At 47.2% G+C, this 17,073-nt stretch overlaps 1 protein-coding gene across 2 annotated transcripts in view; it reads right to left on the bottom strand.

Moving 5' to 3' along the window:
* The window catches only part of SKI (SKI proto-oncogene), a 99,991-nt gene that overhangs the window by 10,751 nt on the left and 72,167 nt on the right, over positions 1 to 17,073 (bottom strand). The gene's annotated exons all lie outside the window — the stretch shown is intronic.

Below are 17,073 nucleotides of genomic sequence, written 5' to 3'. Positions count from 1 at the left end.
TGCAGTTGAGAACTCTCCACCTTTCCCCATTCCCGCTCAGCCTGGCTCCCAGAAGGGTGGCAGAACCACGCTGCAGTAATTAATAATTGCTCATATTTGCATTCATTTGTTTCATCCTTTCACTTCACCGTGATTTTTGTGGGCAAACAAGTGTTGATCCAGGTGTGTCTGGAGAACCAGGGGATGGCAGTATCCTGGGAACCTGCAATGCTCCAGCCCAGGTGACACAAAGGATCTCATTTGCCAATGTCCTGTGTTCTGAAAATCAGTCCCCTCAAGGCACCTTCAGCTGGGAACCCCGAGGCTGCTTCTGCAGGTGAAACTGCACCCTGAGCACTGTGATTGAAATGATTTACCTGAAAAGCACCTGCAGAATTGCCCAAATGCCCTTCTCAGGACTCTCTACCCAAGAGCTCTCTAACTGCACGCCGTGAGCAGTTGGTGAGAAGGCAATGACAGTGTCCATGCTGGACTCCCACGGGAGCAGGGCCAGTGAGCCCAGTGTGCCCAGCAACGTCACCAGCCCAGCCCCAATCTCAGCACAACATTCCCTGGCACTGGCACCTCGGGGCAGCTTTCCATAGGCAGCAGATGAAGGAGGATGACATGAGGGGGGGGTGTGTGTGTGTGTGTGCAACCCCCAGGACAAAATTAGCCCGTGCCAGTGCCAAATTCCAGCTCCATGGGATTTGCAGCAGATTCTTTGGGAACAGCTTCAGGCTTCCCCAGGGCTGCCTCCTGCCCAGCCATGGCATGGGCCCTTCCCTCAGACCCAACTAGGAAAAGGCATTCCTGAGCCTTTCTGCAGAAAACACAGGACAATGCGCTGGAAAAGATTCGGTTTTGCTCTCGGAGATGCTGCCTGTGCAGAATTAGTGACAGCATGAGAAAGGCATTTGGCAAGTGACTCCTGATCCCGGCCCTATCCACTGGGGATGGGATCTGTGTGGGGAGGGGAGCCCGGGCTGCAGGCTGGGGAGGAAGGGGGGCTTGGAATGAAAAAGGCAACAGGTGGCAAGACTCAGCATGGAAGCCGTCCCTCCCCCAGTCCGTCTGTCCGTCCTGAACATTCTGTCCAGGCAGGAACGGGCCAGGCCCCAGGAATGGGCCCAGGGTGGGACCAGCACCCCAAGTTCTGAAATGGGGAGCAGGGTCAGCCCTACAAAGGCTGGGGGGAGAACAGAATGATCTCGTTTGCATTTTTAAAGGAATCCTCTCCAGCTTTCTCCACTGTCCCCTTTCTTTCGCCTTCAAGTCAGGGCTGACCCCAAGGACCAGGAGGGCACAAAACTGGGAAATGCTGCTCCACTTCCATGGTCAGAAGCCTGTGCTGATCTGAAAACAGGCTTTTTTTCCATGCAGCTGGAAAAAAGCAGCAAAGGAGGGGTGTGCATGGAGGAAAACAGGGCTGTCCTCCCCCAAAGGGACAGAAGGGGACAGAGAAGGAGGTGCTGAGCAGAGCCCACAGGTTTTCCTCACCTGGAGTCATCTCTGCCTGACGTGGAGCAGCCCTTCAGAGGCTCACAGGCTGCTGTGATGATGATGACTGCTCCCAGCTCTCCAGCCCTATCCCACCTGCATTACACGGAGCAGCTGCTGCTCCAGGCAGGAACTGCCTCTTGGTCAATGCTTTAAAAACCCCACCTTGGATTTAGGTTTCTCTTTAACAACATAAAAATGCAACAATTCCAGTAGTTTCTACTACAGGAAGAGCCTCAGATGTGGAACAAGACAGACACTGAGCACCAAATCTTCTCTCCATGTGACTCAGCCATTACATCCCACTCCAGGACAGATTCCAGGCACTAAGATACCCCACTCCAACACTTCCAGCCCAGCCAGCAAACCTTGGTACTGCTTCAAATGGGGATGATTTGATTTCATTTTTCCCTCGGTGCCAAATAATGAAACACACACCAAGTTGCAAAAGAAATACTGAAAATCCAATCTAACTTCTTTGCCATCTTCATAAACAATTTATGAAACACTTGAAGAAAAACTCGAGAAGACTGAAATAAATATTTCCTTATTTCCTATTCATTTTTATTTCCATTGGAGGCAACTGAATAATCTGCTGTCAAATGGGCTTTGTGCTGGGCACAGCCACTTGTTAATAAACATTTTCTCCAATCCACACATGGAAAAAACTTCAGGATACAAAGTGGGCCCAGAAATGCTTACGTGAAACATTTAATTAAGCCTTGAGACTGTTGGTTTCTGAAGCAAATTTTAGGGAAAAATAGATACCGTAAGATTTCTACAGTCACTAAAAAAAGATTTCAGAGGTGCATTCCAAAGGGAAATTTGGGCCCGTGAACTTTGCCAGCCATTTTAAAGCAAACCGAAATGAGGCGGCTCAGCTTGGCCTGGGGCCAGCCAGGGCCACATTTGACATGTCAGATCAAATTTTCTACTTCAATTAAGTATTACAGTAACAAACCATGAGACCAGTGGAAAGAATTTTTGACCCTCTCCTTCTCAGGAAGACAAACCCTCCCCAGAGCTCGGTACCAGGAGCAGAACCAGCAGCTGCAGGTCAGGCACCTCAACATCATCTTTTTGCTACAAATGCAATGGGAAATGAGCCCAGAAAAAATTCTTGTCTTTTAAGATGTGGGAGTGCTCACAGGTATGATTCTTGGTGCCCGAGTAGCTACTAAAATACATTTCCTGAATAATTCACTGTTTTTTCCCCTGCTGTACCCCAGAGTCACACACCTGGACTGAGCAAAGGCTTTTGCTCCCTCCTCATCCTTTGTCACTCTGCCCCAAACCCAGATATGTGGTACTGAAAACTGGGCTGCTTCTGCCTTGCTAAGAATGAAAGCATCAACAAGTGGAAAACACTCAGGAGGCCTCCACACCTGTGGAATTTAGGTTGGAAATGTACCTTCAAAAATCAGCTCATTCTCCAAATCCCATCTAGCCTCTGCTGATAAAATCTCCCCAGACTGTGTCTGAGTTAGGCAATAAATCCCAAAACCTGGTTCAAGACAGAGATCTGGTAGAACAGGGCATGGCACAGGTTTATGCCCTTCCCAGGCACTTTGGTGCTGCTTTCCCTGGGGAATCCCTCTCTTGGCCTTGTCCACTCCATCAGAAGAGGGATGGGAAATGTGTTCCCAGACCAGCAGGAATCCTGGCACATCGTGTGGCATCTTTTTAGAAATTAAAGACTTAATGTCCCCCAAGCTACTGAGTTATCCCAACACAGAGAAATCTGTATTCCAACCTCTTGAAAAATTACTTGGCAAAATACCACGAGGCTGAAGAATTCCGGTTTGTATTTAAGGCAGGTGTAAATCAGAAACGACTCCACTGGAAAACCCACGGCTGGAAAAGCAGGGATAAAGCAGAGAAAATACAACCTGGGCTGTAAATGTGCAGGGTCCTCTCACTGTGCTCATTGTCACCCGGGGAGCTCAGTTACACCCTGAGAACGGGTGGAGCTTCCTGTGCCATCGGATTCCCCGTCTGGGTGCAAAAACTGAGCCACTTTCTCAGCAGCCACCGGGGCTGGGCTGATGCAAAGCCAGAGAAAGCCCCAGAGGCTCTGCTGGGGCCCAGACATGCCAGACACCATGGGCTAAAACCACACCAGAGCAGCGAAGAGACAACACAGAGCACCCCGAAAGGGGCTGCCAATCTCTGCATTTCATGGCGCCCTGAACTCCAGGAAATATCTGCATCAAGCAAGGTTGAGCAATCCGTGTCTGAGCCCTGCTCCACGAAGGGCACGTTGAGAAACACAAGTGGAACTGAGAGAGAGAACTTCCAGGCTCTGTTCTCGGTGGCTTTCCTGGTTCACTCCTGTGACCACAGGGCAGTCACACCCAGCTGAGCACAGGCAGAAAGTGGGTAACATCACTGACCCCTTTGGAAAGGCTGCCGTGACATTTATCTGCTGCTTTCACTTGGAACAGAAGGATGCCGAGTTTTATTTTAAGCCCAGTGAAGTCCTGGCCCGGAGTGGCCGCCCCTCCTCCAGGAGCACCCAGGACACGTTTTGCAGGCTCCTGCTGGCACAGGGATGAAGAAGTTCCCCAGCTGTGTAAAATGGCATTTCAGGAGGAACGTACCTCGACCAGTGACAAGGATTCAAATCTGCTTCTGGAGGTTACCGAGACCACAATTCCCACACCTGGGAACTGAACCTGGAATTTTCCACGTGCTGCTTTCACCAGTCACAGGCCTGAGTCTCTTTAAGAACCTGAACCACATGAGAAGGGAGAGGGCTCTGAGAGCCTTAAGATTTCTTTCAGATTTCCAGTTAAAATCAAATTTAAAACTGCCCACTGGAGCTTTCTTCCATGTGGGCAAAGGGCCCTTTATCCACGTCCTTTAAGCCTCCAGGAGCACGTCGCCCATGGCCAGAACACTTCTTCCTAAAGCCTCTTTGTGACGTGGTCCAGAAGTGATTAATAAGGTATTAGAGGTCTTTGTAAGGACTGCACTTTCACGTGGATTAAAGGAATAAAAATATTCAGGTACAGATTGAAAGCTGGGGAGGGTTGTCTCCATAATAAAAAAAGCTAAAAATAAAGCTGTGCCACGGAGCTGTAAGAAGATTTACTGCTTGTCTACTGTAGATATTTAAACGAGAAAAAAAAAAAACCCTACCACACTGCAGTGTCAGTTCCAGGGAGCGTATGTAGCATTTGTTTTATTTTTCTTTTTTCTTTTTTTTTTTTTTTACAATTTTGGTTCCATTGGGCAGGAAGCCAGACTTTCCATCTTCCCGTTTTTCTCTGCTCTGTGGTGGAAGCACAAGGACTCCTTTTCCCCCGTCATTTTGGGACGTGTGATTACGGGAAGTATTTGCTTTCTATTCCTGCCTTCACGGCACATGTTGGCTGCCAGAGTGTCCCCCAGGGGTGACCTGGGGGAACCTCCACCAGCCACATCTGCCAGGGACAGGAGCTGTGGAAAAATCCCTGCTGGAGTGCCCTGCTCTCCCTGCCCACGGAGGAGCCCCAGGGGCTTTTCTCCTCCTCACAGGGGGCTCCTGAAGGGCTGATTTTTCAAGGCAAACACACCTTCCCAGCTGCTCTGGAAGAAGTGGATGGGAAGAGGAGATGGTTTGGTCATGTGGCAGCACATGGGAAGTTCACCTCAAAAAAAAAACCAACCCTGGGAACTGAGTTCTCCTCACACCTGTGCAAAAATCTTTAATTTCTATGGAAACACGTCCAAAATTTGCAACAGCAAAAGTGAAGGGATTGGGCTGTTTTATTTCAGACACCATCACAGCTTAAAGCAAAGTCCTGCAAGTACCCTTTGATGAATTCATCTTGTAAAGGCAAATTTAAATTATTTTCTAGAACACTCTACATAGCCCCTGGCGTAAGTCATCATCCATTTTCAAAGCTTCTTGGCTAGCATAAAAGAAAGAAAAAAACTCACATTTTCTCTCCTGTCTCAACATTTCTTTCCCTTTTATTCCTTTAGCACAAAAAATTAGGCCAGATGACATCTGCTGATTGCACTTATCCTTGGGAGCAAACACAAGGCATTTGTAGCAGCCTGTGCCACAGCAAACCCAGCAAGAACCTCCCAGGGCCACAAACTTCAGTCTGAAATGCAGGGAGCAAAAGCAAATCTTTTCTATTTCTCACACACTGGTAAAGCTGCTGGGATTCTCTGGGCCACTGGGGACTTCACTGCACCTTGTGACCTTGGGGAAAAGTTCCATGAAGTTTGGACATGATGAAGATTGTACCTGGGAATCTGCAGTGATAAAAAAGGCTCAGCCAGCTCACCTGGCTGTTTAATCCCTGATCTTTACAATTATCCTTTTAATTTACTGTTCTCCTGCTACATCCATCACATGAATTACTCTTTGATATAGATCTGGATCTATAAATCCATACAACTCTTCAGATCTTCTACAAATAATGACTTCTTAACAGCCATTCTCTTGGTCTCAAAATTCTATGAACCTTTAGCTCACAAAATCAGTATTTCCCATTCAGAGTGATTTTGATTCCTCCAGAAAAAAAGGCAAAGCCATGTGTGAATGTGGCTACCTCAGTGTTAAATCCCTCAAATGAAGCCCCCGATTTGTTGATTTTTCTGCTGAAGAAGCCTCTGCAAAGAGCTGATCATTTGCTACATGATGTGCTTGCCTTTTGCCTCTTGGCTGATGCAGCTGGAAGCCTCCTTTCCACTGGCTAAGAGACTCTGTTTTGCCCTTCCAGTGGAAACTAAAAGTTACAGCTTGAAAAGAATTCCCTGCCCTGTGGTTAGAACCAAAACAAAACAGCTCAAGTCCCCCTTTCCCCTGGCAGGGCAGAGGCAGTGCTGGAGGCCAGCACAAGGCAGGTCAGAGGGGCTGAGCACAGGGAATGGCCCCTTCTCCTCTGGCTGTTTTTACTGGCAGCAGCTCCTGGGAACTCTGGGGTGCCCTGTCAGGACCAGGACAAGGAGAGTGACCAAGAGGGGAGGGAAGTGATGCCATCAGGTTCAGCATGGAAAAGCAGAATTTCCTCTGTGGACAGACTTGCTTTGCCCAGTTTGTGGGGGTCACAGTTCTGGTAATTAAAAAGCCCTTTGTGAATAAAATTTTCTCCTCACATTTTCTCTGCACCGCAGCCAGGCTCCCTTGCTGTAACTGCACTCAAGTTCCAGCTCCAAACTCTCCCAGGCATCTGTTCCTGAATTTTGGAGACATGTCCACTCTGCCAGCCAAGAACCTCAGTTTAGTCTCCAAGGTTATATAAAAGGACAAGTATTCCCCTTGTGACTTCCACTAATTCCAGCAGAGTTTAAGAAGCCAAGAAAGGAGAGAGTGAGCTCTAAAACTGATAAAACTGATGGGCTTTTAATGCTCTTTCATCAAACTCCTCTGGGGTACCTGGGGATGGAGCTGCCAAGCTTCAGAGTGCCCTGATTTGGGTGTCCCCAGCTCCTCTGCAGAGCTCCTGGGGCACAGAATCTGCCCTGACTCAACTAAGAGCCACCAGCACCCAACCCTTGTTAATTCTGGGAGGAGAAGCAAGCAGCACAGGAAACAGCCAGGACAGTCACCAGCCTTGATGGACGATTCCCCCAGCCCAGCTGAAGAATTCACTGTCAGCCCTGCCAGCACCTGATCTGCTATTTCTGCCGGGCTGGCTCTCCTGGCACATGTGTGTGAGCGTGTGACATCGCTGCTGAGGGCAAGGGACAGCGCCTTTTGTCAGCCTAAGCTGGGACAAGAGCCTGAGGACATCCCCAGGAATTACCTCTGAGAGCAGTGGAGCACAGCAAGCACAGCCCCACGTCTGCACTGTGGTGATTTACAGGGCTCCTGCTCTGCATCTCAGCCTCCCACTCCAGGAAAATGCACATTTTCCTGTGAGCAGCACATCTGGCTGGCTGCAGGGTCGCTTTTTGGTCATACAGAATAAAAAAAACTGTACAAAACAACTGGGATCCTCGGGCTGCAAAAAAAGGCAGCACTGCCCTACATTTATTTTTCATAGGATTTCATTTGTTTGAGATAAGAACAGGGAAAAGCTTCAGAGTGTTCTGGGGGGTGAAGTGTGAGTGGAATGACAGGACCCAGAGCTTTGGAGCCCGAGCACAATGAGGTGTAGGGAAACAACTGCAAATTACCTCCAACACCTTCACAAACATCACCACAGTCGGAATTTTCTGCTCCACCCAGCGCAGTTTTTAAACCCAAGACTGCTTTACATAAATATCAGTGAAAGTCAATACACTGGCCATGGATTAATAGTGACAAATCCTATTAAGGTTACAAGGCAGTGCCACGGAAAACCCCCAGTCCCAGTGGAAAAAACACCAGAGTAAGACCTCAGATATCTAAAACCTCACACCTTGAGTCTCTATCAGAAGATGAATGAAGGAGGAGCAGCCATATAGTTATAACTATTTAAAGTGCCAATGGCTTGAAGTTACTGAGCAAATTTAATATCCTTCAAAAGAACTCAGTTTTCAGTCAAGCGCTGCAAGAACTCACCGAGGAGTAACTTCTCCATACACAGAAGAGAGGAAAAACCTAAATTCTTTGCTTACAAAATGTTTTGAAAGCTGCAGACAGGCAGATGCTTCCCTAAGCAGCCGAGAAGCACGGTGCTGTGCAGTTCTAAGAAAGCCACAAGAAGCTCATCTACTTTAAGTAACAGTTATTACTCCTGAACCGTCCCCAGAGCTGCCAGGATAAAAAGGCAGACAACCAATTACAGTCTTAGACTTCCAAAGCTTATTTTGCTGCCTTCAGAAATAAGCATCACATGGTCTTTCCACCAGACATGGAGTTGAGGAGGGGTTAGGGGTGGTTGAAGAGGGGAGGAAGGAGGAGGTTGCTCCTCTCTGCTTGAGTTTGCTCCTTCTGCCAAAGCCAAGCAGCAAAGCAGCTCTGCTGTGTCAGGAAGGGTTTGCTTTGGAGGAACCTTCCACGTTCTGCTGACTGATTTATCTGAACAGAATTCATTTTAGCCACAGCACGCACCATGCTGGAGTGATGCGCTCAGGAAAGGATTTTTATTGTTCAGAAAGTCTGGTCACATTGAGAAAAGAGAAATATTTCCAACAGTTACCAAAAAATTAAAATAACTGAGCTAAATCACGTGGTGGGATTGCTGGGCTGTCCTGTACAGGGCCAGCAGTTGGACTTGGATGATCTTTTGGGGTCCCTTCCAGCTCAGGGTATTATAATATAAAAATATTATCCCCTCCACTGGGATGTTCCATGTGAACACTGAAGAAGAAGCCTTTAGCAAATTGTCTTGTCCAATAGCCAGAATTTTGCCAAAAGCTCACCAGTTTCTCTCCTTTTCCCCCCAACATAAACTCACCTTTTGACTACAGCTAAGAGATCTATGAGGAAATGCTCCATGGATGTGAATATGGAGAGAGAGAAAGACACAACATTTCAAAAAAAACCTACTTTGTGTAATATTAGATGAGGCAGCAAGAGATAATTTGAAGGGAAAAATGGAAGGGGAATAGGACGGACAGGAGGGGGAAATCTGGGACACTCCAAGAAGGCTTTCAGTTCTTGTATAACATGAGAGGTTTTAAGCCTTTAGGGGAGAACTGGCTGAGCAATGCTGAGAGCAGCCACACGGGTTGTGTCTGCTACAGCTCTATTAACAGGAGAGCACAGAGGGAGGCTGGGCTGTGCACACTCCACATCCACCAACAGAACCCCTGCCTTCCCTCCCCACTGCACCCCTTCTCATGGCCACAGTGACAATGTGGGGCTCAGAACGCCCAGAGCCCCCAAAAGAGCTCCACTGCCACCCCAAACCAGACCCTTCCATCGAGGACCCCCCGAGGCACTGCCTGGCCCCAGCTCATCCCCACCAAGCCCTCCCAGCTCTGTTTGCCTCTGTGAGAATTAACAGGCTTTAAACACAGGTTTTTAGGGCTGAACTGCAGGATTTAGGCCCGGGTTGGTCCATGTACAAGTCCTGTTTGTGGTGCCCCAGCAATAAACACGGCCCCTCTTGGCCTTGGCTCTCACTTCTCACTTTGCTGTTACAATGCAAGTTCTATTCCACATCCCCGTTCTGGGTGTGTAACGGGCCTGACCCCTATAAAGATGGTCAAATAAATATCTGGTGACCTCACAAGTATGAAAATAAGCTTATTTGAAAGAAAAAGTATATCTTCAGGGGGTTTGGCAGTAACTTTCAATTATTTTTAATTGCCTGGAAAATTAAAGTAAGAAAATAGTGTGGTATAAATGTTAGGGCACATTATTAAGCCGTTTTCATAATATCTTAGCCATAAGCTTAACAGACAAAAAGGGTTTTTTTAAGCCTAGGTCATCTGTTCAATATGAATGGCCTGTCTGTTCCCAGACTTCCTCAAGGGGTAACTGAACTGAAATATTCCATGATAGAAACCAGACTCAGCTTGACCTGGTAGGCAACGAGAACTCCACAGAACCTTCAAGCCTTGGGTTTAATTACAAACCACCACAGAGTCTGGCCTGCAGCCCGTGATCAGAAACACAAAGACAGGGGTTGAGGGAAAGTTTGGAGCTCTGAATGCCAACGTCCCTTCCCCCACTCTCCTTTGCCTAAACCATGGGGTGGACTTTTTTCTGATTACTGCCAACACAACCAGCTTCCAAACTGCCAAGTAAGCAAGATTTCCAAGGTATCAGTCTGAGGCCTTTCTTTCTGTCTTTCTGCTCATGGAATTCTGCTGTCACAACACTGACACTGCACCAAACCCAGCATGGGGACCAACACAGAGCTGAATTCCAGCTTTCCACGTCTCATATTTGATTTTCTTCTTTTGTCTGATACTTGGAAGCCTCAAACCCACTTGGGTTGAACTTTTCTAAGGCAGTTTCTAAAGCCCTGACTGACACACACAAGGCTTTGGGAAGTACTGGAGGATAAAACCATGGTGAGCAGCTGAGCCCAAATGAAGCCAGACCTTACAGAAAGATGTTTGTGGTGTTCCATATCCTGGGCAGAGTAGAACTGTGATGTGTTTTGGCCATAGCAGTGATTTAAATTGGCAGTAAAAGCCTGACCTGAAAGTCTTAGGTCAAGGAAAAGCCTGACTCAGAGCCTGACTGCACAAACGCTGTCACATCAGTGGGAGCTGCAGGAATGTCACTGCTCAGTGACACCAAAGGGTCACAGGCTCTGCATTTCAGTGCTGTTCTCAAACATCCAGCACACAAGGAATGATAAATAAATAACAAATCAAGGAAGGAGGTGGTGTGTGTCCATCTAGAACAGGGACAGGCAATCTCTGTCTAATGCCAGGAGCTGAAGTGAGGGTGGATCACACAGAAGGGACTTAATGATCACAGCCTGAGTTTGCAGGAGATTGTGGTAACGTGGATGAAGATGATGGATGAAATGTCAGGTATCTGCAGTCAGACACAAACTCCCGTGCTCCTGGGAGGGAGAAGAGAACTCCCAGCCATTTTCCAGAGGACAGATTTGGCACAAGGTCCTGGGCGCTCCTGGGCCACTCCATCTGTGTGTGCACCACATATTCCAGAGCAGCGAGCTCAGTCAGGTGCCTGCACTTGCTACACACAGACAGGGATGAACAGTCTGTGTGGAAAAAGGGTCTGACATCTTCCCAAAAGGACCAGTGGCAGCCCAAGCAAAGAGTCCACACCAGTGTCACTCATCACGCCAGCACAATCGGTCACATCCCAGTGAAGAGTCCAACAACAATGCAGTCCTGGGAGATGGGTAATCCCAAGGTTTGCTTTGATCTTTGCAGTTCCCCATAAGGATAATTTAACCATTCTGACACTGCCACAGCTTTACTTGCTTTAAAGGATGTCTAAAGAAGCTCAAAACTCCAAGAATAAACTGCTGTAAGGATTTCACATCACTGCAAATCACCACTTGCTGACGTGTCTCATTCACTGAAACACCAAAGGAAAAAAGCACACAAGTCAAGCATGAAAGAAAAATCTGAAATTAGACTGATCCTCCCGTTCACTTGTGCAACCCAACAGAAAAGTGGAGCCTGGACAGACAAATTAATGGATCAGATGTTACTGTTACATCAGGAGTCAGATGTTCCAACGAAAGCTTTGTATTTAATTCATTGCCTGCTTTACTGTGACACTGTGCCAACAGCCCCAACCCCGAAATTTTTACCTATCTATTATAGGCCTCTCTGTCCCACTTTTCTGAGATTGAGTATTAAAAGATCCCAAGCAGGTTAACCTGAAGGTTAAACAGGATATACCTGTGTCAGGTGAAGCCTGAGGCCTGCACTGGAAGGAGCAGAAGGATCTCACTGGTCCCTCTCCCAGTGGGACAAAGTGTCACCACTGGTTGACAATCCCTTCATGGCAGGAGGAGGCTGGGGCTGATGAACCCCAGAAACCAAGGAGAAGGGCACAAGATGGCTTTGATGGAGGAATGACTCCAGCCAGGGCTGATTTCTGTCTCCCCAAGGGAAAACACAACAGGCTGCAGCTATAAACACACTGCCCGTGTGTGCATTCAGCCTCAAGCAGAGGGAAGTTGACATTTCACCTAAACACAAGTGATGCTGAGAAAATCAAAGTTCACCTCATCAAGGAGAGTTTTGTCAGCCACTAAAGGGAACAAAAACTATCACCTTTACATAGATATAAACCTAATTTAAGTGGTGCAACAGCCAAAAGCTTCAAAGGCCTCAAACACATTAAGGAAAAATCCTCTGCAACCATTAAAGCAGTTCCATACACACGGCTGGAGAATTATTGTCCAAGAAATTCAGGCAAGTTCCTCCAATCAGGATAAGAAAACTGCTGCTTAGGAGGGAAAAGAACTGAACCAGGCTGCAAATTCCCCACCTCTGCTGAAGTCTCTGACAAAAATCACAACCCTGCTCTCAACAAGGCCAAGTTCAGCCACCTCCCCTAAGAAACAGGCTGAGCTGCACAGCAACAACTGCAAATGGAACAGGGAATGGGGGATAAAGCAGCAAATCTCAGGAGAATGGAGAGAATAAGCCTTTGAAACACCAACCAGAATCCCAAACCTTCATTAAGGAGTACCGATTAATTTTGTGGGAGAGGAGGTGATCATTGCCACTGCTGCTGCGCTGGAGTGGGAGGAAGGAGCTGCGGGAAACCAGGCAGATAATGCAGGGCTCAGCTGTTCAGGGCAGCAGCTGTCCCCAAATCCCCATCGCAGGGAACGAGCCAGGAGGTCACGGGAGTCACGATTATTTGGAATGAAGAGGGGCAAACAATAGGTTGGGGCCCTCTGTCTTCTTGCCTTTCTCATGGCTTTTGTGAGCTGCTGCCTTCCCAGAATAGCTGCCTGCACTCGGGGCAGCTCTTTTCTCCCCTGCAGCTCCACAAAGTAAAAGGAGAAGTGCCACCTCCATCCCCCCGTTGGTGTGCCTGGCTCCCCAGCACCTCTGCAACACCTTCAGCTGACCAAGGAGGCACAGGGAGGATCAAAACTGACTCACTCTCAGGAAATTTATTTTCTCTGACCGCCTCTCCTCAGCTGAATTTCTCTCCCAGGACAAAGATAATGCCATGCTGCAGGACACTGTGACAAAGCAGTCAGAATCCCAGTTTTTCCTGGGCCAGGAGTGCTGCTCCAGAGGGGAGTGGAGACACTGCTGTTTGATCCAGTATAATAGAGCCTGTAGCACCCACAGGGCTCCAACAGGGTCTGCTAACACTTCAAAGTTTAGTGAACAAAAACGGCCAAAAAATTGGTTTGCCAAGGTTTTGGGCACCATAAAAGTAAATAAACTCACCTGACCCTGCAGCCTTGCATGACCCGGGCAGGGCACTGAACCCTGATCCAGCCAGGGCCAAGGCAAACCTGATCCCAGGGCAGAAGAGCTTTAAAATGGCAATTCTTACACAATGGTGGGGTCTGACTGGCCAGGCTTGGAGAGCCGAGGTGAGAGTGTGAACAAGGAGTTCTCTGCTTCCCTGGAATTCCTGATGGAGGCACGGATAGAACAGACTGACTTTCCTTAAAGATTTTTTCTAACCAAGGCTCCCATTTCCCGACTCCTACTTGGTGTGAGTTTGGAAAGAAACAGGTCTTGATTTTCACTCCAGGATGAAACTGTTGTAGTCCTGCTGGATCAAAAGCCCAGGTGAAACATAAAACATTTAATTTAAGATGAGCAGACAGTGTTAGTCACTCCTTGCTTGTACCAGTAGGGATGAACTGCTGAAAACTGCACTGTGAGTAATATTAGGGTAAATCTGAGATCAGAGAAAACACATTTCTGGTTTTAAGAGGTAGTTTCCCCCTTTTTTCTCCATACAACTTCATCATTGATCCACAGGCTGAGGATTGTTGTAGGGTGCCACCGGAATTGTTTAATTGGATACTTCTTGTGTTATAATCTGGGTAAAGAGACCCACATGTGGATTTGAATAACATCCTGGAAGGAGATTGAGTGTAATAAGGCGACAGAAAGATTGAAAGAAGATTAAAACTCATTTGATCCCCAATTCCCAGGCAAAGCACAGTAACTGCTCCCTGTCCTCCACCCTACACACACCTGATCTGACACTGCAAAGAGGCAGAAGGCACAAGAATAAAAACCCAACCAAACCCAGGTTTCCTTTCTGGGACAAGTCTGATGTGTTTGCTCAGGAGATGGAGCCACAGGGGAGTTTGGATATCCCCAGGAGCAGGCTGGAAAGCAGTGCCAGTGTTTCACCATGTCACAGACTCTTGGTGAGACCTAAAGCTTCCAGGTTTTTTTCTAATGCTATTTGGCTTGGCTTGGTTTTCTGAACTGCTGCTGCTCTCAGGTTCAACAGGAGACGTTTCTGTAAGCTGATTTCTCTGTGGCTGAGGATTTAATCAGATCAAAGTAGCGATTTAAACATGGGCTATAACCACAAGCCTTAAAGGGAGAGCTCCAACACCGAGCTCTCCCCCTTTAAAATCCAAGGAGAAGCATTATCTATCTCTGGCAAATGTATGCTTTCAAAAAATCCTGGATTTTTGCTCCTTCTGGGTCACCTTTCCTCTCGATAGGGTGCGAAGCTCCTGGCAAGAACCAAGAAATGAAGAAATGCAAATGAATTAAGGGCTGCAGTTAATGTGAATGCATTAACACCACCAAAACACCCTGGAAGGTGGGTTTGCTGACACTCCCTTCGCTCCAACACATCCACTGCAAACTCCCAGCACAGCTCCCTCAGACCCTGTCAGTGCTCCTGACATTCTTTCCTACACTTTTCCACTTGCTGCTTTGTAGGTCTGTGGTTCCTTTCATCCATCCAAAGACAGCACGATAGCATGTTGGGAGTGGTGAGAAATAGGATTATAAAAGATGTAAATGGAGCAGCATTTCCACAGCTCTACACAGAGTAAACCAGAGCAACCCAAACATTAGGGCCAAAAACGCCTTTTTAGTGACAATTAGTCTCAGAAACGAGGCTTAATTTTACATCATGACCTGTATGAAGAGCCAAGGAGCTGTGCCATCAGATCCATGAGCCCCATCCCAGCTCCCTCCTGCACAACAAAAACAGGCCAAGTGACTCACTCGGCAGCTGAGGATGAAGGCTGCTGGGTTCTGGCTCCTGTCCCCTGAGCCCCACCAGGCTGGAGGGGAATTGTTCCCCAAGGTGCAGCCCAAGAACAGCTCCTCTTGATCCCTGTGGGAGCTCTGCCCCAGGAGTGCCACGGGATGTTCTGAATTAATGGAGAAGGGCACGTTCCACAGGAGTCAATATTTATTTGTTACGCCGAGTTGGCAGCTCAGCCCTCTCCTCACTTCCATCACTGTGACACCTTTGAGATACCAGCTCCTTGGTATGTGGGATAACATCTTCTTCCAAGCTATTCTTGACACTCTACTCCTACTCCTCTTCTATGTGTTTAACCATTTTAAAGCTGATTTGGGTCATGACTAATAGAATTAGATCCTAAAATCATGTGCTGTCAGCAGCAGACATTGTAGAGCCAGCAGGACCCACGTGGAATGCAAGTCGAGGCAGCTTCAGATGGGTGGGAAAGCAGGCATTAAAGTTTGTGCTTCCTTCCCCTTTTAAATAGAATTAAAGCTGGACTAAAATCCCAAACCAAAACCCCCAAACCTCAACTTCACTCCTTTTGGAGACAATTTCTTTAGTTTGCATACAAGTCTAACCCCAAAACAAGGGGAGATGAAGTTGTCCTCAAGCACTGCTGGGAGCGAGGACACTGAACAAATAAATGCCAACAGCCCAATTTTAAGATCTACTGAATTAAAGCAGGCACATGTGTTTTAAATCTGGAGCCACAGACTTGGGGCTTGTGCAAACCTCACTGGTTCTATCTACTTTCAGTCTCCTTGCAGCCCATAGGAAGAGCACATGCCCTTCTCATGGGTATTTCCAGTAATTCTGCCTTGTTTTCCCAGAAAAACTATTAAAATAAAAGGAGAGCACAGCCTCGGTCTCCCTGCTGTGACATTTGGAGAACGATCTGTCCATCAGCTTTAGGGCAGGACTGAGAGGCACAGGCTGAAGGTCAGCAGCACTGGCTTTTACTCCTGGCTCTGCCACTGACGTTATTTCAATGGCTTTAGGTAAATAAAATGCAAACATTAAAAAATGTAAACAGCCTCACAGATTCTGAAGGAGTTTGGTTATTTTCCAGCAGAAGGCACTACAGAAACAAGACTGATGTTTTCATAGCAAATAAACCCCAAAGAACCTCCTTTTCCTAATTCTTCAAAAGGGTTAAACGCCATTAATTCCAGCTGGGAAACAATTTAAGGTGCAGCTCAGGAGTTTTTGTCTCATAGGTGTTGAACACTCAGTTTTTGAGCCTTTGACTTGCCAATGGCTGCAGAAAACTGTTGCAGGATGTAGTTGTGGAAACCCCCAACAACTCAAAAGGGCTCAGTTCATCTTTCTAAATAAAAACATGCAGTTCAGTAGAAAAGAAAATTTAAGTTAGCCTTTGATAAAATCCTCCAAAACTGGACACTCCACAAGAGCTGCTCTTTCTTTGCTCCTTTTCCTGACACCTCTCACACATCCCTGTGAATTCCTGCTCATCATGTTCTCCAACAGTGAGTCCATGTGGCAAGTTCAAACCCAAGCAGTGATATGCAAAATATGGTTATTTAGAACTGGGCTCACCACAGGTACCATCAGCTCTCAGATGTTTATATGGGGTTACTTGTATTTGAGCTAACGGTCCAGATTCCCTTGCAGGGACAGAAAGGCACTTTTGGACTGCAATAACCTTTAAAACCTGCAGAAAACCCATCACTTAGCACTGACTTAGACACCTGCACTGGAGCCAACCAGTAACTTAGTCCTGGGTTTATCCAGGTTCATGGACAAGACTCTGCACAGAGGAAATAAATGTCTAAATATCCTCAAAGAGCTGTTCAAAACCCCTGCACAGGACTGGGCCCTCTTTAACGGGGCAATATTTAAGCATCTTTTCTCCCAGCTCCCTCATGTCAGCTGACTGAGATCTGCTAACGTCTTAGACAACACTTTTATGCCTCATGCATAAGTCAGATTTATTTTTGTGGTGTTTTCTCCTCCACACAAAACAACAAGTCTAAAGAATTATTTGAATGAATGGCTCCCTTTTTAATGATTACGTTTTTCAGTAGAACAAAAGTGTTCTGGGCCCATAAGGAAACCGA

Source organism: Sylvia atricapilla, chromosome 22, assembly GCF_009819655.1.
Source record: "Sylvia atricapilla isolate bSylAtr1 chromosome 22, bSylAtr1.pri, whole genome shotgun sequence".
Taxonomy (NCBI): Eukaryota; Metazoa; Chordata; class Aves; order Passeriformes; family Sylviidae; genus Sylvia; species Sylvia atricapilla.
Note: the sequence above shows the minus strand (reverse complement) of the source record. Positions and strands in the feature narration are given on the sequence as shown.